Here is a 22663-nt window from a genome sequence, read left to right as displayed (position 1 = left end):
AAGGACCTCAGGTGGCACCTCTTCAAACTACTGAAGCCTGAACAAGGAGTGGACAAACTACCACCTACCCATGGTGCTTGGTTGGAGCATATCAGGCGAGTGTTTGGTCACAGGACCTGGTGCGAGACTCAGTCATCCCCAACCCTCTGGAGCTTGGATGGCAGCAGCAAGATGGTCGACTGGTGCCAGTGCTGACCGAGGAAGCACCAGCTCCAGATGCAGTTTTGCAGCTGACGCGATGCAGCTGTGCATCCACAGACAGGACATGCTCAGGCAGGTGCTCTTGCAGACACCGCAATCTTGTCTGCACCGAACTCTGCCACTGCACGGGAGATGAGGACAAATGTCACAACACACAACCCACTGTAATTGGACAAGATAAGGAAGAGGAGTAACGTCAGGAGCAAGGACTCAGGTGTAAATATATGTGGTTTGAAGTGGGACACATTGGTTCACAATAGGAGTGACTGATGTTTGCAAAATTCTTAATGCGACACTTTGTCCATTGGAAATTCAAATGCTCATCTTTTTGAGACTCCATGTGCTGGTACTTGTAGTGAAGAATTATACATTAATAACATTTAACTGCACAATATCCACACACAGGGACTCATGACTATATGGAAATATACTCTCATAGTGGATTGGATCATCCTGATCATTTTAAGGGGTCACACGATATACTTACTAAAGAAACTAAATTTTTGGTCAAATATTATCGCATTTTTCACACCAAAGTTTATTTTGTACCAAAAATGACCCTGGGACCACACATAAAAACTGGCAACAACATTTTTTCTGATCAGTGATGTATTTTGATGGAATTCAACACAGTTGTCAAGATTCTATATGAAAATTTGTTTTTTTTACATTGACCAACGGACTATAGGGACAAGACTCGAGCAAACAAGAAGACTACAACCGTCTATTAATTATGTACAGTCACTTGCACTGAACAGCAGTTCTACTTACGGACATGGCGCCACAACGTTCATGCAAAGAAACAAGGAAAATCCCCAGGACAGACAAGGGGTAGACTGGACCTCTGGGGTCTTTATATTCGTGGAGCTGTGAAGACCGCAAGAGCTCCAAGAAGCCGGGCTGGTTACCTTCACCTTCGTGGTGCCTCGCTGGGGCGACCTGCGATGTCCCGTCCCCACGGCAGCTGGCGTGACCGCGGCTCGGCCCAGGCCTCGTCGAGCGGCCTGGTGATTAGGGTCCAGCCAGCAACGCCTCGGAGGAAGGAACGGGTCTTTGCTCTCTTAGAGTTGATGCTCTCTTTAAGAGCCCGTCCGTCCCTCGGCGTCACTTGGACTGTCCCGAAGCCCGATCACCTCGGACCGTTCGGTGCTGGCTGGCGACCTCTCTCTGGCTCTCCCCACGTCCCACACACGAACGCGCAGTTCTGCGCGGCACGGGAGGCTTGGCTGCGCTCCCAGCTCCCGTCTCCTCCACTCTCTTCAGCTTCCCCACCGACTGCAGACTGCAGACTCCAGCTCCCAGACCGGCTCACAACCACGAGCTTGGCGCTCAGCGCGCCCTTTTATAGGGCCCGAGTGGCGAGGTTTGATCTCTGCTCTCTCACCTCTGACCCCCACTGGCTCCGCCCCTTTTTAAATTCTGATCCGCTTTTCGGGAGAAACGTGCACAGAGCGGACGTGCGTGAAATCACCAGCTCTCGCTCCTACGAGGGACCCCCCGCATCTGTTTGCGTAGATGCTGTTCGCTGGGAACTCGCCATGGCTGGCGCAAAGATGGCGGTGTTTGCAGAGTTGAAGGTGAGGCGATGTTGTTCGTTGTTGGTTATTGGGGGAGATGTGTTTAAGAGATGGTGAGGAGATGTCGTTGTGGTGAAGATGGTTGTTGTGAAGGCGGTTGTGAAGATGGTTGTTGTGAAGAAGGTGGTGGTTGTGAAGGCGGTTGTGGAGAAGGTGGTTGTTGTGAAGGCGGTTGTGGAGAAGGTGGTTGGTGGTTGGCATGGTGGAGAAGGTGGTTGTTGTGAAGGTGGTTGTGGAAAAGGTGGTTGGTGGTTGGCATGGTGGAGAAGGTGGTTGTGATGGTTGAAATGCGGTCGGTCCAAAATAACGATAGCAAAAGAAAAATACTACCTCAAAGATCACAGCCCTTTAGACATCGGTGGGGAAATCTCTCTAAACACACACTTATCGATATAACTGATATCTGGGGATCCTTTATGGTGTCCTGTGAATTTCCACAGCCGTAATAATATGTTGGGATTTGTACCTTTTTCTATTAGCTTTGCTTGCTGCCAATTTCCTATTTTGCTTTCTGGCTTGTTAATCGGAATATACTCTTGCTGGCTGCCTAGAAAGGAGAACAGAGGAACAGTATATGCAAAGATAAGAATGTGGTTTAAACCTTGAGTAATCCAGAGGAACGCTGTGTGAGCAGCATTAGGGAGAATCTTTAATTTCTTATATATGAATGAAGAACATTCAATGATTCACTGAAACATTCGAATGGACTTCACTGAAACAGAAGCCCGAAGTAATCTCTCTTATGCACAATTTGACATTCCAATGGGAGGGTGAGACATTTGGCAATTCAACCACAGGATGAGCTGATAGGCATTAGGCAAAAGAACTCAGAACTGCAATACATGGGCACTTTGGGTGGGAGGGAGAGAATGACACAATCATCGCAAAAGTTTGCAGTGTTATCAACCAGGTTATCATGTCTCTATGCAGCGAGCAAGACCTTTTTGTCTTGTAACGTGTGTCGGGAGCGTCCCGACAGCGTCCTGCTGGACGTTAGGGAGTGACTTTTTGTTCCTCTTATCTTTACCTTTGCAAACTTTGTTGCGAAGGTTATGTTTTGATCGCTGTGTATTTATTTATTTGTGAATATGTGTGTTTGTTTGTTCTTCGCATAACTCCAAAAGTATTGAACTGAATCGCAGCAAATTTGGTGGGATGATTGGTTATATTATCCGAGGACCATTTGATTAGATTTTGGGAGCAATCGGGTCAAAGGTCAAGGTCAAGGTCATGAAAAGGTCAAAATCGTCTTTTTTACCATAGCGCGGTCAATTTGTATCCAATTTGCATGCAACTAATGACAAAATGTTCAGAATTCAATGCCCCATCTTGTGATATGTAACATGACACAATGACGTAATTCCCCTTATTGGGGAATTACGTTGGGAGTCAAAGGTCAGGTGGGGGGGTCACGACATTGCAAAATGTGAGATTTTAGTCATAACACGGTCAATTCTTATCCGATTTGCATGAAACCAACACCAAAATGTTGACTGTTCTGTTCCCCACACTCTAAGACCAATTACAAAATTAAGAGTACAAAGGTCAAGGTCGAGGTCATGAAAAGGTCAAAATCGTCATTTTGCCATAGTGCGGTCGATTTTTATCCAATTTGCATGCAACCAATGCCAAAATGTTGTGAATTCAATGCCCAATCTTGTGATATATGATATAACACAGGAAATGTAATATTTTTAAGCCATCTAAACACATATGAGATGGCAGATGTGGTATGGGATTAAATACCCTCACAATCAACGTTTTCTGGGGGGGGGGGGGCAAAGTGTAGCGTTGGCGAAGGTATGCGCTCTACTGAGTGTCCGTTCTAGTTCTTATTGTTCCACAAATGTTAACAGAAATGAACCAGCTGCTCGCAGCTGGTCAGGTTGAAAGAAAGGATAATTGCGAGACAAGCATTTGTTCAAAAATAAAACCGACTATATAAGAGAGTGATATTGTTGTGGGCCAGGGGTCGGTGGCGAGGAACGGCCGCCAGGTGGAACAGTAGGGTTGTCTCCACCGAACACCCCGGAATTTAGGTCGTGACTCTAGGACAACTCCGAAGCTCACAGGTCACTTAAGGACCGTGATCGCCAATTCTCTGATGGCGTGGGGAAGGGTTAATAGCCAAATTTCAATATACCTAAATACCTTCGTCGTCAAATTACCGGGGAAGTCACACCCTCGATGGACTCTGTCGAACCGAGTCGCTCCAGTGACTTCGGTCTGGTGTAACCGAGCGGAATTACCAAAGTCCCTCGGTCCAAATGCCAACTTACAGCCCAAACGGCCTTACTACTTCTCAAGTCCACACTGTGCTGGGTCAATGGAAGGAAACACGGGCAACGAACTGGAACATTTAACAAGAGGGTTTATTTATAAGGGAGGGAGACACAGAGCAGACTTAATCACAAATATCAGGCAGGCAATGTACAGTGAGAAAAAGCACTTAACAATTCTATTTAAAGACGGGCCACATGCAGACACAAACACCCAAAAAGAAATGGACCCCGTGGGTCTTTATTCGGCCCCTCAGCCCAGGAGGGAAAGGCGAGCTGGGGACCAGGGTCTTGTCAGTACCTGGCTGCCTCGTGTGGTTATGCCCGCGACTGCACGTGTGGGACCCGTGGCCCGTAGGAGCTTGGATGTCGAGCAGCCGAGACTCCAGACTCGGCGACCACCAAGACCAAGACCGCTTGAACCACGACCAAGAACGCTTGAACCACGACCAAGACCGCTTGAACCACGATCGCAGATGAAAAGCAATCGCCACGATCACTCCTGTACTCTCTGGTCCTGACAACCACTCTACTTGCCCAGGAGCTATCAGAGATTTGTACTACATCTTGAGTACAAAAGGTTTGAGAGCTAAAGTCATTAGATGGTGGGGTGGGGACCTCTGAATGGGCATTCTTAAGTTTTCCAATTGGTGCATTACGTAGGGGGCGCTGCTTAATGTAGCCACCAAAAATCCATTTAAATTACATTTTGAGTACACGAATCAAACTGGTGCCAAGAGTTTAATTTTGACACTGTGATTACCGATATGTAATTCATAAGTGACGCATTTGGTGCAAAACACATTTAAGAACGGCCTAAAGGGGCGTCACTGTCACGTTTAAATCACATTTTGAGGACATCATTGAAACTTTGTAGAAATAATCTTGAGACCATCCTGATGAAGGATCAGTAATTCTTAAGTGATGATTTTGGTGCTAAACCCATTTAAGAACAACCTAAAGAGGGCACTATTTTAGCACATTAAAAACACATCTCAGGGCCCTGTTACACCTTGCTCTCTCACCTCTGACCCCCACTGGCTCCGCCCCTTTTTAAATTCTGATCCGCTTTTCGGGAGAAACGTGCACAGAGCGGACGTGCGTGAAATCACCAGCTCTCGCTCCTACGAGGGACCCCGCATCTGTTTGCGTAGATGCTGTTCGCTGGGAACTCGCCATGGCTGGCGCAAAGATGGTGGTGTTTGCAGAGTTGAAGGTGAGGCGATGTTGTTCGTTGTTGGTTATTGGGGGAGATGTGTTTAGGAAATGGTGAGGAGATGTCGTTGTGGTGAAGATGGTTGTTGTGAAGGCGGTTGTGAAGATGGTTGTTGTGAAGAAGGTGGTGGTTGTGAAGGCGGTTGTGGAGAAGGTGGTTGTTGTGAAGGCGGTTGTGGAGAAGGTGGTTGGTGGTTGGCATGGTGGAGAAGGTGGTTGTTGTGAAGGTGGTTGTGGAAAAGGTGGTTGGTGGTTGGCATGGTGGAGAAGGTGGTTGTGATGGTTGAAATGCGGTCGGTCTAAAATAACGATAGCAAAAGAAAAATACTACCTCAAAGATCACAGCCCTTTAGACATCGGTGGGGAAATCTCTCTAAACACACACTTATCGATATAACTGATATCTGGGGATCCTTTATGGTGTCCTGTGAATTTCCACAGCCGTAATAATATGTTGGGATTTGTACCTTTTTCTATTAGCTTGGCTTGCTGCCAATTTCCTATTTTGCTTTCTGGCTTGTTAATCGGAATATACTTTTGCTGGCTGCCTAGAAAGGAGAACAGAGGAACAGTATATGCAAAGATAAGAATGTGGTTTAAACCTTGAGTAATCCAGAGGAACGCTGTGTGAGCAGCATTAGGGAGAATCTTTAATTTCTTATATATGAATGAAGAACATTCAATGATTCACTGAAACATTCGAATGGACTTCACTGAAACAGAAGCCCGAAGTAATCTCTCTTATGCACAATTTGACATTCCAATGGGAGGGTGAGACATTTGGCAATTCAACCACAGGATGAGCTGATAGGCATTAGGCAAAAGAACTCAGAACTGCAATACATGGGCACTTTGGGTGGGAGGGAGAGAATGACACAATCATCGCAAAAGTTTGCAGTGTTATCAACCAGGTTATCATGTCTCTATGCAGCGAGCAAGACCTTTTTTGTCTTGTAACGTGTGTCGGGAGCGTCCCGACAGCGTCCTGCTGGACGTTAGGGAGTGACTTTTTGTTCCTCTTATCTTTACCTTTGCAAACTTTGTTGCGAAGGTTATGTTTTGATCGCTGTGTATTTATTTATTTGTGAATATGTGTGTTTGTTTGTTCTTCGCATAACTCCAAAAGTATTGAACTGAATCGCAGCAAATTTGGTGGGATGATTGGTTATATTATCCGAGGACCATTTGATTAGATTTTGGGAGCGATCGGGTCAAACGTCAAGGTCAAGGTCATGAAAAGGTCAAAATCGTCTTTTTTACCATAGCGCGGTCAATTTGTATCCAATTTGCATGCAACTAATGACAAAATGTTCAGAATTCAATGCCCCATCTTGTGATATGTAACATGACACAATGACGTAATTCCCCTTATTGGGGAATTACGTTGGGAGTCAAAGGTCAGGTGGGGGGGTCACGACATTGCAAAATGTGAGATTTTAGTCATAACACGGTCAATTCTTATCCGATTTGCATGAAACCAACACCAAAATGTTGACTGTTCTGTTCCCCACACTCTAAGACCAATTACAAAATTAAGAGTACAAAGGTCAAGGTCGAGGTCATGAAAAGGTCAAAATCGTCATTTTGCCATAGTGCGGTCGATTTTTATCCAATTTGCATGCAACCAATGCCAAAATGTTGTGAATTCAATGCCCAATCTTGTGATATATGATATAACACAGGAAATGTAATATTTTTAAGCCATCTAAACACATATGAGATGGCAGATGTGGTATGGGATTAAATACCCTCACAATCAACGTTTTCTGGGGGGCAAAGTGTAGCGTTGGCGAAGGTATGCGCTCTACTGAGTGTCCGTTCTAGTTCTTATTGTTCCACAAATGTTAACAGAAATGAACCAGCTGCTCGCAGCTGGTCAGGTTGAAAGAAAGGATAATTGCGAGACAAGCATTTGTTCAAAAATAAAACCGACTATATAAGAGAGTGATATTGTTGTGGGCCAGGGGTCGGTGGCGAGGAACGGCCGCCAGGTGGAACAGTAGGGTTGTCTCCACCGAACACCCCGGAATTTAGGTCGTGACTCTAGGACAACTCCGAAGCTCACAGGTCACTTAAGGACCGTGATCGCCAATTCTCTGATGGCGTGGGGAAGGGTTAATAGCCAAATTTCAATATACCTAAATACCTTCGTCGTCAAATTACCGGGAAGTCACACCCTCGATGGACTCTGTCGAACCGAGTCGCTCCAGTGACTTCGGTCTGGTGTAACCGAGCGGAATTACCAAAGTCCCTCGGTCCAAATGCCAACTTACAGCCCAAACGGCCTTACTACTTCTCAAGTCCACACTGTGCTGGGTCAATGGAAGGAAACACGGGCAACGAACTGGAACATTTAACAAGAGGGTTTATTTATAAGGGAGGGAGACACAGAGCAGACTTAATCACAAATATCAGGCAGGCAATGTACAGTGAGAAAAAGCACTTAACAATTCTATTTAAAGACGGGCCACATGCAGACACAAACACCCAAAAAGAAATGGACCCCGTGGGTCTTTATTCGGCCCCTCAGCCCAGGAGGGAAAGGCGAGCTGGGGACCAGGGTCTTGTCAGTACCTGGCTGCCTCGTGTGGTTATGCCCGCGACTGCACGTGTGGGACCCGTGGCCCGTAGGAGCTTGGATGTCGAGCAGCCGAGACTCCAGACTCGGCGACCACCAAGACCAAGACCGCTTGAACCACGACCAAGAACGCTTGAACCACGACCAAGACCGCTTGAACCACGATCGCAGATGAAAAGCAATCGCCACGATCACTCCTGTACTCTCTGGTCCTGACAACCACTCTACTTGCCCAGGAGCTATCAGAGATTTGTACTACATCTTGAGTACAAAAGGTTTGAGAGCTAAAGTCATTAGATGGTGGGGTGGGGACCTCTGAATGGGCATTCTTAAGTTTTCCAATTGGTGCATTACGTAGGGGGCGCTGCTTAATGTAGCCACCAAAAATCCATTTAAATTACATTTTGAGTACACGAATCAAACTGGTGCCAAGAGTTTAATTTTGACACTGTGATTACCGATATGTAATTCATAAGTGACGCATTTGGTGCAAAACACATTTAAGAACGGCCTAAAGGGGCGTCACTGTCACGTTTAAATCACATTTTGAGGACATCATTGAAACTTTGTAGAAATAATCTTGAGACCATCCTGATGAAGGATCAGTAATTCTTAAGTGATGATTTTGGTGCTAAACCCATTTAAGAACAACCTAAAGAGGGCACTATTTTAGCACATTAAAAACACATCTCAGGGCCCTGTTACACCTTGCTCTCTCACCTCTGACCCCCACTGGCTCCGCCCCTTTTTAAATTCTGATCCGCTTTTCGGGAGAAACGTGCACAGAGCGGACGTGCGTGAAATCACCAGCTCTCGCTCCTACGAGGGACCCCCGCATCTGTTTGCGTAGATGCTGTTCGCTGGGAACTCGCCATGGCTGGCGCAAAGATGGTGGTGTTTGCAGAGTTGAAGGTGAGGCGATGTTGTTCGTTGTTGGTTATTGGGGGAGATGTGTTTAGGAAATGGTGAGGAGATGTCGTTGTGGTGAAGATGGTTGTTGTGAAGGCGGTTGTGAAGATGGTTGTTGTGAAGAAGGTGGTGGTTGTGAAGGCGGTTGTGGAGAAGGTGGTTGTTGTGAAGGCGGTTGTGGAGAAGGTGGTTGGTGGTTGGCATGGTGGAGAAGGTGGTTGTTGTGAAGGTGGTTGTGGAAAAGGTGGTTGGTGGTTGGCATGGTGGAGAAGGTGGTTGTGATGGTTGAAATGCGGTCGGTCTAAAATAACGATAGCAAAAGAAAAATACTACCTCAAAGATCACAGCCCTTTAGACATCGGTGGGGAAATCTCTCTGAACACACACTTATCGATATAACTGATATCTGGGGATCCTTTATGGTGTCCTGTGAATTTCCACAGCCGTAATAATATGTTGGGATTTGTACCTTTTTCTATTAGCTTTGCTTGCTGCCAATTTCCTATTTTGCTTTCTGGCTTGTTAATCGGAATATACTTTTGCTGGCTGCCTAGAAAGGAGAACAGAGGAACAGTATATGCAAAGATAAGAATGTGGTTTTAACCTTGAGTAATCCAGAGGAACGCTGTGTGAGCAGCATTAGGGAGAATCTTTAATTTCTTATATATGAATGAAGAACATTCAATGATTCACTGAAACATTCGAATGGACTTCACTGAAACAGAAGCCCGAAGTAATCTCTCTTATGCACAATTTGACATTCCAATGGGAGGGTGAGACATTTGGCAATTCAACCACAGGATGAGCTGATAGGCATTAGGCAAAAGAACTCAGAACTGCAATACATGGGCACTTTGGGTGGTAGGGAGAGAATGACACAATCATCGCAAAAGTTTGCAGTGTTATCAACCAGGTTATCATGTCTCTATGCAGCGAGCAAGACCTTTTTTGTCTTGTAACGTGTGTCGGGAGCGTCCCGACAGCGTCCTGCTGGACGTTAGGGAGTGACTTTTTGTTCCTCTTATCTTTACCTTTGCAAACTTTGTTGCGAAGGTTATGTTTTGATCGCTGTGTATTTATTTATTTGTGAATATGTGTGTTTGTTTGTTCTTCGCATAACTCCAAAAGTATTGAACTGAATCGCAGCAAATTTGGTGGGATGATTGGTTATATTATCCGAGGACCATTTGATTAGATTTTGGGAGCAATCGGGTCAAAGGTCAAGGTCAAGGTCATGAAAAGGTCAAAATCGTCTTTTTTACCATAGCGCGGTCAATTTGTATCCAATTTGCATGCAACTAATGACAAAATGTTCAGAATTCAATGCCCCATCTTGTGATATGTAACATGACACAATGACGTAATTCCCCTTATTGGGGAATTACGTTGGGAGTCAAAGGTCAGGGGGGGGGTCACGACATTGCAAAATGTGAGATTTTAGTCATAACACGGTCAATTCTTATCCGATTTGCATGAAACCAACACCAAAATGTTGACTGTTCTGTTCCCCACACTCTAAGACCAATTACAAAATTAAGAGTACAAAGGTCAAGGTCGAGGTCATGAAAAGGTCAAAATCGTCATTTTGCCATAGTGCGGTCGATTTTTATCCAATTTGCATGCAACCAATGCCAAAATGTTGTGAATTCAATGCCCAATCTTGTGATATATGATATAACACAGGAAATGTAATATTTTTAAGCCATCTAAACACATATGAGATGGCAGATGTGGTATGGGATTAAATACCCTCACAATCAACGTTTTCTGGGGGGGGGGGGGCAAAGTGTAGCGTTGGCGAAGGTATGCGCTCTACTGAGTGTCCGTTCTAGTTCTTATTGTTCCACAAATGTTAACAGAAATGAACCAGCTGCTCGCAGCTGGTCAGGTTGAAAGAAAGGATAATTGCGAGACAAGCATTTGTTCAAAAATAAAACCGACTATATAAGAGAGTGATATTGTTGTGGGCCAGGGGTCGGTGGCGAGGAACGGCCGCCAGGTGGAACAGTAGGGTTGTCTCCACCGAACACCCCGGAATTTAGGTCGTGACTCTAGGACAACTCCGAAGCTCACAGGTCACTTAAGGACCGTGATCGCCAATTCTCTGATGGCGTGGGGAAGGGTTAATAGCCAAATTTCAATATACCTAAATACCTTCGTCGTCAAATTACCGGAAGTCACACCCTCGATGGACTCTGTCGAACCGAGTCGCTCCAGTGACTTCGGTCTGGTGTAACCGAGCGGAATTACCAAAGTCCCTCGGTCCAAATGCCAACTTACAGCCCAAACGGCCTTACTACTTCTCAAGTCCACACTGTGCTGGGTCAATGGAAGGAAACACGGGCAACGAACTGGAACATTTAACAAGAGGGTTTATTTATAAGGGAGGGAGACACAGAGCAGACTTAATCACAAATATCAGGCAGGCAATGTACAGTGAGAAAAAGCACTTAACAATTCTATTTAAAGACGGGCCACATGCAGACACAAACACCCAAAAAGAAATGGACCCCGTGGGTCTTTATTCGGCCCCTCAGCCCAGGAGGGAAAGGCGAGCTGGGGACCAGGGTCTTGTCAGTACCTGGCTGCCTCGTGTGGTTATGCCCGCGACTGCACGTGTGGGACCCGTGGCCCGTAGGAGCTTGGATGTCGAGCAGCCGAGACTCCAGACTCGGCGACCACCAAGACCAAGACCGCTTGAACCACGACCAAGAACGCTTGAACCACGACCAAGACCGCTTGAACCACGATCGCAGATGAAAAGCAATCGCCACGATCACTCCTGTACTCTCTGGTCCTGACAACCACTCTACTTGCCCAGGAGCTATCAGAGATTTGTACTACATCTTGAGTACAAAAGGTTTGAGAGCTAAAGTCATTAGATGGTGGGGTGGGGACCTCTGAATGGGCATTCTTAAGTTTTCCAATTGGTGCATTACGTAGGGGGCGCTGCTTAATGTAGCCACCAAAAATCCATTTAAATTACATTTTGAGTACACGAATCAAACTGGTGCCAAGAGTTTAATTTTGACACTGTGATTACCTATATGTAATTCATAAGTGACGCATTTGGTGCAAAACACATTTAAGAACGGCCTAAAGGAGCGTCACTGTCACGTTTAAATCACATTTTGAGGACATCATTGAAACTTTGTAGAAATAATCTTGAGACCATCCTGATGAAGGATCAGTAATTCTTAAGTGATGATTTTGGTGCTAAACCCATTTAAGAACAACCTAAAGAGGGCACTATTTTAGCACATTAAAAACACATCTCAGGGCCCTGTTACACCTTGACGTTTTAGCCAGCATATGGCAATGTATCAAATGTATGTAAAACGCTGGTGTACGCTGAACTATTGATGTTTTTTTTCAGTTTTGGGCATATTCATAACGAGTTGGACGTATACATAACGTATTAGTAACGTACACAGAACGTTTCGATAACTTCTAGATAACTTATACCAACGAATGCTTAGCGTGTTGTCAGCGTTCACAACCTATGCATAGCGCGGCAGCGTATCGCCGACGATCACGTGGCGTAGCCTATTAATAGGCTGCCGCTCAACAATTTAAAGGCCCTGTCACACCTTGACGATTTAGCCAGCGTATGCCGACGTATGAAAAATTTGTCTAAAACGCTGGCACACGTCGAATACGTTATGGGTAAGTTTTGTATACGTTAAGAGCACGCTGAAGCATGCTGGCATACGTCGTAGTACGCCGAGCCCATCAACAAATTTTAAGCATGCTCAAAAATTTTCGACGTATGCCAGCGTATAAGTCACACGTTCCACATACCCTGGCCATAAGTTGTAGGCACGTTATGCAATCGTTGACACACGTCGACACACGTTACTTGTAAGTTACTCATAAGTCGAAACACATCGAGGTAATGTTTAGCGTACCCGAAACTTATTTCTAACCAATCAGTAACGTGCTTTGAACCTATGAGTATGTATCTCCAACGCATATTGACGTAAGTAAACGTATTTGACATCTTCCGGACAACCACAGAACTTAAAAATTCCTTGATTTTGCAGATGATGCAGTCATCTTTGCGGAGACTTTAGACATCCTCTTGGGGGCCCTCGAGGTGCTGAATGAGGAGTCAGAGCCGTTGGGATTACGGATTTCTTGGGTCAAAACAAAGATCCAGGCTTTCGGTGACATCTTGGATGCTGCTGTCCTGTCTGTGTCTGTTTGTGGTGAGGATGTTGAGGTCGTGGATAGATTCACTTACCTTGGCAGTGATATTCATGTCTCCGCAGGTTGTGAGCCGGAGGTCAATAGACATCTGGGTCGGGCCTGGGGAGTCATGGATTCACTGGATCATGGGGTGTGGCGCTGCCGGTACCTGTGCGGGAGGACGAAAGTCCGAGTCTTCAGGTCCTTGGTACTTCCAGTCTTGCTCTATGGGTGCGAGACTTGGACTTTGACCAAGGATCTGAGACGGAGACTTAATTCCTTTGGTACCAGGTCTCTTCGGAGAATCCTTGGCTATCGCTGGTCGGATTTTGTGTCCAACGAGCGGTTGCTGAGAGAGACTCGGATGAGATTTGTTACCTGCATAGTCCGTGAGCGTCAGCTGCGGCTGTATGGACATGTGGCTCGTTTTCCTGACGCTGATCCTGCTCACCAGATTCTCTCAGCGAGGGAGTCTCATGAGTGGAGGAGGCCAGTGGGCCGACCACGTGCCTCATGGTTGCAGCAGGTTGACCATCATCTCCAGGAGATGGGGATGGGCCTGGCATCTGCCTGGGGGATGGCCAGACGGAGGCCCCTGGAGTACCGGCGGAAAGTGGACGCAGCGACGCGCTGTTCTGGCACATGCTCCCATACCTGACCTGACAGAACTTACTGAACGTGTTTCTAACTTACAGCTACCGTATAATGGCATATTGGCAGCGTTTAGGGGAATTGGTTTATAAAAATGGGGTTCACACAGGAGGAACCCGTCAGTGTTCCAGACTCCATGGTTTTTTTTTTCTTCTTCGGCATGACGGTGATGTTGACACTTCGATTTCTAGTGCGGTTATGATTTAAATCGTTGAGCGGCAGCCGATTAATTATATTATACCATAACCGCACTAGAAATCGAAGTGTCAACATCACCGTCATGCCGAAGAAAAAAAAAAACAAACCATGGAGTCTGGAACACTGATGGGTTCCTCCTGTGTGAACCCCATTTTTATATACCAATTCCCCTAAACGCTGCCAATATGCCATTATACGGTAGCTGTAAGTTAGAAACACGTTCAGTAAGTTCTGTAGTCGTCCGGAAGACGTCAAATACGTTTACTTTCTTTAATATGCATTGGAGATACATTACTCATAGGTTCAAAGCACGTTGCTCATTGGTTCAAAGCACGTTACTCATAGGTTATAAATAAGTTTTGGGTACGCTAAACATTACCTCGACGTGTTTCGACTTATGAGTAACTTACAAGTAACGTGTGTCGACGTGTGTCAACGATCACATAACGTGCCTACAACTTATGGCCAGCGTATGCGGAACGTGTGAGTCATATGCTGGCATACATCGAAAATTTTTGAGCATGCTCAAAATTTGTCGACGAGCTCGGTGTACTACGACGTATGCCAGCGTGCTTCAGCATGCTCTTAACATATACAAAACTTAACCATAACGTATTTGATGTGTGCCAGCGTTTTGGACAAATTTTTCATACGTCGGCATACGCTGGCTAAATCGTCAAGGTGTGACAGGGCCTTCAAGTACATCAACGAAACGTTGTGGAAATATTATTTTGACCTTCATAATAAAAGGATCACTCGTTCTTAAGTGATCATTTTGGTGCAAAACCCATTTAAGAAGGTGTCAGATGCAAATACCTGTTTTCGTGATATTAAGATCAATACAAAGCAGCTGAAACAAAAGTCATTTCTTACCGAGTGGCCCTCTGGCTCTGGGGCAGCATGCTAGAGTTACCACATGTCTGAGCACTTAGTCTTGAGGAATATTGGTTTTCCAACATTGCAGAACATTGTCACTTTCATGGTTGTGACAGTATTACTGGATATTTTGAATACGTTGCCTGATATAGCTGACATACTGCTAAGTAGGGCATTGAAATATAATCAATCAGTCAGTTAATCATATTGGATACATGTATTCATAAATAAACCAGTGACATGTGCAAAATTCCATCAGACATAAAGCTTTTCATTACATTCTGAATTAAGGCAAATTCTGATAAATTATGGTTAAAATCCTATTTATGTTCTCTGCTAACACTATAAGACCATCTATACTTTTAAGACATGAAAGATTTAAAATATATAGAATGCATTGAAATTTGAATCTGATAGAATAGAAGAACACAGAAACTATCAATTTTAACTTTTCTATCAATTACTTATATTTCAATAACAAATCAAGTGTGACATGTAGATATGGCACCGATACGTGGTAGGAGCACGAGTGATCAGTAAAAGTATTTGGACCTTGTCATTTTCCCGACACATTCAGTGCATATAGAACAAGCATCGTGAAAAATGAAAAAATAAAGTTTTTCTACTTTAGGTAAGAGAACGTGCATCCACTAAGTAGCTACCGTTGTAAAACACTTGTATTGAATTATATGTTGCAAAAGAACACTTTCATGATAATCTTTGAAGTCATTCTGTTCTTTGGAAACAAATTTTTTGTCATGTATCAATTCTTTTGATGTCCATATCCATATCATACGAAATTTTAAAATGATATCAGTGTATCCCTAAATCTTACGAGACAAAACATTAAAACTGCTGATGAGTCATACGCATACAGCCAGGCAAAAGTTCTATTCCTATACTGTGAAGACGTCCACAATTATGAGTTCACGAATAGTTATTATTATTGGGAAAATTATGCCTCAGTCTGCCTGTCTATTACAAGATTCTAGTTATCCTCATCAGAACTGTTATCTTCATATGATGATGCTATTTCCATGTCCTCCTCATCTTCCTCGTCCATTGCTTCTAATTCTTCTGTGTCTGGGATCAGGCTTTTGGGGAGTTGAACCCCTTCAAACCAAACTGGTTTGTAATGGTCATCAACTAACTGCCAGCTATTTTCTTCAGTGGGATGCTGCTCTATATGATTTTGATCTGCTCTTGCCCACATGTTGGCAACAAAGGCAGCACGCTTAATGTGAGTATTGAGCTCATCTTCGCAAGGTGGTAGTCCACTTGCATCCACGCCCCTTAAATTTGCTCGTAGGTTTTTTGCATTTCCCTTCGGTCCGTATGCTTTCATGAAACTGTCGTACCTACACTTATTCAGTCAGGTGTTTGTGGTATCCTTAGCTCCATACATTGTGGTTGTGAACCTCTGAAGGGCTACTCTCATGCTAGAATCTGTAGTGTTTGTTGCCATCACTCTGAAAGAATTCTGGTAGTCAGCTTGTTTTTCCAGTGTTCTGAAAGGTCTGACCTTCCCTTTTCTGACAAACGCTGACGTATAATCCGATCCCCTGAAAGCATGGAAAGTCGGAAATGCAGCACAAAGGTCTGGTCCTAGTTCTTTACAAATTGCAGTTATGCTGACGTAACGACGGTTGTTCTTTGAAGCTGTTCCAATATCCATCCACAATGTTGACAGAAATTTATGGCAATGGTACAATAATATTACTGCAATATCTGTGTCAGATGCCCTGACCACTATGTTTCCATGCTCATAATCAGCTTATAAGGAATGCAGACAAATCTTTGTATCAGCCTCTTCATGGTTGTTCCTTAATCCATCCACCGTCTTGCTGTATAACACCCTCTTTCACCTGGAAATGATAGCATTCCGCCGGGACATCCAGGAAAACTTCACGATCCCCCAAAATGCTTGCATCTGAAGAATCCTGCCATTTATTGGCAATAAATATAGGTAGCTGCTTTTTGAAGGACCTGGACTTCAGGACATCATTTAGATGTCTTGGTACTCGTCTCTGCTCTGGCCCTGTGATGACGAAAGTTCTGTTGTCGGATCTCCGCCTGTCCCTCTCAGTATCCTTAATTGAAGGCTGCGGATAATCATCAAAGACTATGTGTATGCGCTTGGCTGACGATGTTAAACTCTGGTTTAGAATAGTTCTGGCTCACCCTCCATATGTGGGGGGGCAAATTTGGTGGCAAGCTATGCAAAAGGAACTGGATATCTATGATGTAAGCACTGACTTTCTCTGGCCTCTCTTCAATATCTTTTACTTTACTTTCCAAGACATGAAAGATGTTATAAAATCCAAAAAAGTTGGGATTACATACGACACAATACCAGTGTTACCAGGGTTTATCAATACTGGTGTTAATTCTAAAATGATAGATAATGGGATGAGCGACATCTGCAGCTCTGTGGCGGAGACTAATAAGTAGTGCTGTTCGCTGACAACATTTCTTGTATTACTGGTGGAAAAGATTTACATTATTATAAGTGAATATAATAATAAAGAAAGCGAAAACAGTCATCTTCAACAAATGTTACCTCAGTGTGTGGTGATGCAGTCAATAATTGGCCAGGGATCCATGAATTGCAGGCTGAATTATGGGATATACTAAACCCCTCCTCGTAGACAATTCGTTGATTTAACCACAAGCCACAATAAGTTATTGGCTTCGGGTCCCTAATATATGTTATCTGAACTACTCTAAGTCTAGATAAAACTCACCTCTCAGTTGTAAAATATCTGTAAGACAACATTAAGAATGATGAAATGGGAATCACAGCACCAACTATGCTGCACAGCTGATCTACATGTATCACCAACACACTGCATGAGCCCATCCTTGCATGCTAAGCCGGCAGTATATATGACAGTCATGTCGGCCCACAAGTGATTCGTCATCTTCCATGCAGTTATGTAATAGTTTAATACCTGCAGCAAATGTTGGTTCCTGAGTACACCAATCTTACTTCCTCCTTCACAGGAATTTGACCAAAATTGATATATGAACCCTTCTTAAATAGGTTTTGCACCAGAGGGGTCATGTAAGAACTGGTGATCCTGCATTATGAACGTAAAAGTAATATTTCCACAACGTTTCGTTGATGTACTTGAGATGTGTTTTAAATGTGCTAAAAATAGCGCCCTCTTTAGGCCGATCTTAAATGGGGTTTGCACCAAAATCGTCACTTAAGAATTACTGATCCTTCATCAGTATGGTCTAAAGATTATTTCTACAAAGTTTAAATAATGCACTCAAAATGTGATTTAAACGTGACAGTGGCGCCTCCCCCCCCCCCCCCTCCCTTATTTAGGCCGTTCTTAAATGTGTTTTGCACCAAAGGCGTCACTTAAGAATTACATATCGGTAATCACAGTGCCAAAGTTAAACTCTTGGCACCAGTTCGATTCATGTACTTAAAATGTAATTTAAACGGATTTTTGGCGGGTACTTTAAGCAGCGCCCCCTACATAATGCACCAATTGGAAAACTTAAGAATGCCCATTCGGAGGTCCCAACCCCACCATCTAATGACTTTAGCTCTTAAACCTTTTGTACTCGAGATGTAGTACAAATCTCTGTTAGCTCCTGGACTAATAGGGGCAATACCCCTGTGCGCTCTCCTGGTAGTGGCTGGATAAGATAACCAGGCAACCACTGGTCAGCATGGACGACCCATAAAATATATAATGAAGAAGAAAGTAAATACCTAATGGATTTTTTTTTAATGCCATGAACAAACCTTGGCACATCACAGGTGATAAAAGTTGTGGTCAAATTTGAGAAATTTTGTGTGTGTGGCTTCAGAAAAGAAAGCAAATACATATTTTGGGGTGCAACCCCCTCCCCCCTCTCCCTGTAGAACCCCTTGGACCCCAATTTTTTTTTTTTAATGTTGCAAACGCACTTTGGTACATCAAGGGTGGTGAAGATGGTGGTCAAGTTTCATCGGAATTGCGTGTAGTTTCTGAGAAGAAAGCAAATACATATTTTGGGGTACAACCTCCCTTAAATCCCCTTAAAGCAGATTTTTCTAATGTCATGAACAAACTTTGGCATGTCATGGATGATGAAGGTTGTCATGAAATTTCATCGAAATTGTGTTTATCGTTTAAGAAGAAAGCATATACCTCTTTGGGGAGGCAACCCACTCCCCCCACCCATAATCTCTCTCTGTCGACCCCTTCAGACACCGTTTTTTATTATTCCATCACTGGTGATGAAGGTTGTGGTAAAATTTAATCAATAATCGGGTGTTATCAAATATATTTTGCGTTGAAACTCACAAAGAGAAACATTTAACCTTCGTAAAGGAAATCCGAGAACCAAATGCTTGAAAACAGGAGCGAGGACAAAGGAAAACCTGATAGACCCTCCATGAGATAGGGGATGAAACTCTGTCACCATGGAACCTGTTACAGGCACGGTACGTCCACACACCCACGGAGAGTCCGTACAGATCCAAATGTACCATGACCGTGTGTGCTGTGTACGTACCTCTACCTTGGAGTAACTGTCTACTGTACATCCGGATCAAGACACGAACTGTACTGCATAGCTTGGTAAGTGGCTTAAGCACGCCAACGGAACGCCTGGCTTGGCAAGCGATTACCAACTACCCTCAATACAACTACCCACCCAGAAACGCCCTTGCAATGCCCTTGCAATTGGACAAATCAACACTTTGTGGTGGAGTTGGAACTGCTGATACTTTCAAATCTGGAGCTTACAATCGTCCCGGCACGATGGCGGGCTCACCCCCCCCCCCTCCCTGGCGAGAACCTTGCGGTTTGGTCGAGCAGCTGGTGGGGCAACCAATCGCGGGTTTAGTCATGGGCCGTACCCTTGTAAATACTGAGGGGCCTGTGGTGGCCGTCAGGGTAATTAATGTTAGCACAGAACCACACATTATAGGATGGGGCACGAAGGTGACAGACAGCACCCCAGTTATTAATGTCGCAGAAGTGAGGGACGAGAACATCTGGCCGGATCAACCCCGGAGGGAATCCCTAGAATGTGAACGGAATTGGCCCGATCCCATTTGCAAGATGGAAACATCAGATCCACACCGGTGAGGCCTGGCCTATTCGTCTGCCCGCCAGACGGCTCCCTTGGAACAAGAGGGAGGAAACCGACGAGCAGGTAGAAAAGATGCTGAGTGTAGGTGTTATTGAGTCCTTGGAAAGTCCTTGGATGTCACCTGTTGTGTTGGTGAAAAATAAAGATGGGACCACGCGTTTCTGGGTGGACTATCGCCAGCTAAACAAAGTCACACTCAAAGACTCCTATCTTCCACCAATAATTGACGATACCCTCGACGCCGTTTCAGGCTTAAATTGGTTCTCAACTTTGGACCTCAAGAGCGGGTATTGGCAAGTGGAGATGGGCAAGACGGAGAAGGAGAAAACGGCATTTTCTACAGGGAAGGGACTGTATCAGTTCACTGTGATGCCGTTCGGTTTGTGCAACGACCCTGCCACCTTTGAGAGATTGATGGAGCGTGTGCTGGGCGGCATGCTATGACAATCATGCCTGGTGTACCTGGATGACGTCCTGGTGCACGCTAAAACATTCCCCCAGGCCATAGTAAATTTGGACCAGTTGTTTGGGCACCTCAGACAGGCAGGGTTGAAATTGAGCCCAGAAAAATGTGCCTTGATTACGAAGTAAGTGGACTATCTCGGTCGCATGATAGGTCATGAGGGGGTGAATATCAACCCAGGTAAGGTCAAGGCGGTAGAGGAGTGGCCCATACCAAGTAACATCAAGGAGGTGCAGGTTTTTTGGTACTCTGCTCCTACTACTGGTGCTTTGTAGCAAAATTTGCAGAGATAGCCAGGCCCCTTCATCGGCTTATGGAGAAGGGGACGAGGTTTAATTGGACACTGAATTACAATGATGCCTTCCTCAAATTGAAGGGGTGTTTAACATCCGCACCCATTCCAGCATTCCTCACTGACAACGGGACCTTTTCCCTGGACACGTATGTGAGCCAGGAAGAAATGGGTGCAGTTTTGTCTCAGACGAAGGAGGGCGTGGAAAGATTGATTGCATATTTTAGTCAGGCCATGAGTTGGCCCGAACAAAATTATTGCGTCACCCGCAAGGAACTATTGCCCATGCTGTCTGTCATGAACCATTTCCACCTGTACTTGTATGGGTGGAAATTTTCGGTTCAAACTGACCATTCCTCCTTTCAATGGCTCTTTTTTACATAAAAAATTATTAAATGTGTTTCAAATCAAAAACTAGAATGGCACTCTTCACACATGATTACATCATCATACATACTTGTACCAAGTTTGTTTTAAATTCCTTCAGTTGTTCTCAAATATCACATTTTTACCTAACATGACCTCTGACCTCTTGACCCCATAATCTAATCAGTTTATGTAAGCTTATACATCATTATACATACTTGTATCAAGTTTGACTTGGATCTCTTCAGCTGTTCTTAAGTTATCACAGCAACGAAAATCTATCATGGACTCTGACCTTTGACCTCTTGTTTTGACTGAGAGACACTGGTGATCACAAACAGATGTGTCATGGTGACTTAAGGGCAATTAACAAATGCATAGTGTCAATTCACCCTGTGGTACCAAATCCCGTGACTATATTGTCATCAATCCCATTCAATGCAGCTTGTTATACCACAATTGACTGAAATAATGCATTCTTCTCGATACAAATCCATGAGGATTCGCAGAACCGTTTTCTTTTCCCTATCAAGGAGTCCAGTACACTTGGACAAGCCTGGTGTTGGCTTAGTGGTTAGGGTGGTGGTTTGGGATCCTAGGGTCCTGAGTTCAAGCCCCGTTTGCCACTGAATTAATACACCAGGAGGTTGACTCAGCCTGTCATCCTTCCGAGGTCGGCAAAATGAGTACCAGTGTACTGGTCAGGGGAACACTGCGGCACAGCCAAGCCCCAACCAACGATGCAACCAGCAGCCAAAAAGGCAGCATACCTGACCAACATTATGGTGTTGTGTACATACCAACACCAACAATATAGTTTACAATGCACACAGCTTCTATAAAAAATTTCTGCCACATCTGCAAATCCTGGAGCATGCCATGTTTGTAGCACCTCCTCCTGCATCCCCCTTTTGCTCGAGTGGCCACTTCCATGGGCCAAACGAGCAAGCCATGGTAAAAGCGCCTTTGGGGCAACCACCTTACCCTCCTTTGAGACCCAAAGTTTTGTTTCTGCGTTAGAACAGCAACCTATTTTCTCCCACTTGGCTCTTTCACTTGCCTCAGTTGCCTCCTGTAGTTCTGTAATGTCGTGAGTAGCTGGCACCCTTTCCTCATTTTTCTCTTTGACGAGCATATTTGCTATTTGTTATGATTTTGCTGCTTGTTTTGCTGCTAAATCAGCGAAAGCATTTCCTTTTGAGACCATATCTCTTTGCTCTGTATGTGCTCGACATTTCACTATCGCTATTTGTTTTGGTAAGTGAATTGCTTCTAACAGTTACGATATCAATTTACCATTTTTGACTGGCGTACCTTGCGATGTTTCTACCCCCTTATTTTCCAAAGTGCTCCTACATCGTGTGTCATCCTATACGCATATCTGGAATCCGTATATATTGTTATGCTCCTATCCTCGGCTCGATTGCATGCTGCAATTAGCCCACATGGTTCTGCCTGTTGTGCGGAATCTTAAAAGGGTTAAGGTGTCCTTTTTTGCAATTCTCTTCTGATGTTGAGCAAATCAGCAAATCATCAACATACTGCACCAAGGTAGACCCTTCAGTAAGCACTATGTCATTCATATCATTGTGGAGTGCTCGCGAGAACAATGTAGGGCTATCTGCAATGCCCTGTGGCAGCACAGTCCAAGTGTACTATCTATCTATTGAGTGCAGCCTGTGGCTGCTGGTTGCATCATTGGTTGGGATGTGGCTATGCTGCTGATGTGGTGTCCCTATTGCCAGTGTACTGGTGTTCATTTCGCCAACT

General features: G+C 44.6%; 1 pseudogene; it reads right to left on the bottom strand.

The window, feature by feature from the left end:
* Positions 1-269: 269 nt before the first annotated feature.
* On the bottom strand, positions 270-22028 carry LOC147021483 (uncharacterized; annotated as a pseudogene).
* Between the last annotated feature and the right edge of the window lie 635 nt (positions 22029-22663).

Source organism: Eptatretus burgeri, chromosome 8 (assembly GCF_056783735.1).
Source record: "Eptatretus burgeri isolate ZD-2024b chromosome 8, Ebu_testis_v1, whole genome shotgun sequence".
NCBI classification, from domain to species: Eukaryota; Metazoa; Chordata; class Myxini; order Myxiniformes; family Myxinidae; genus Eptatretus; species Eptatretus burgeri.
This window is presented reverse-complemented; position numbering and strand designations above follow the sequence as displayed.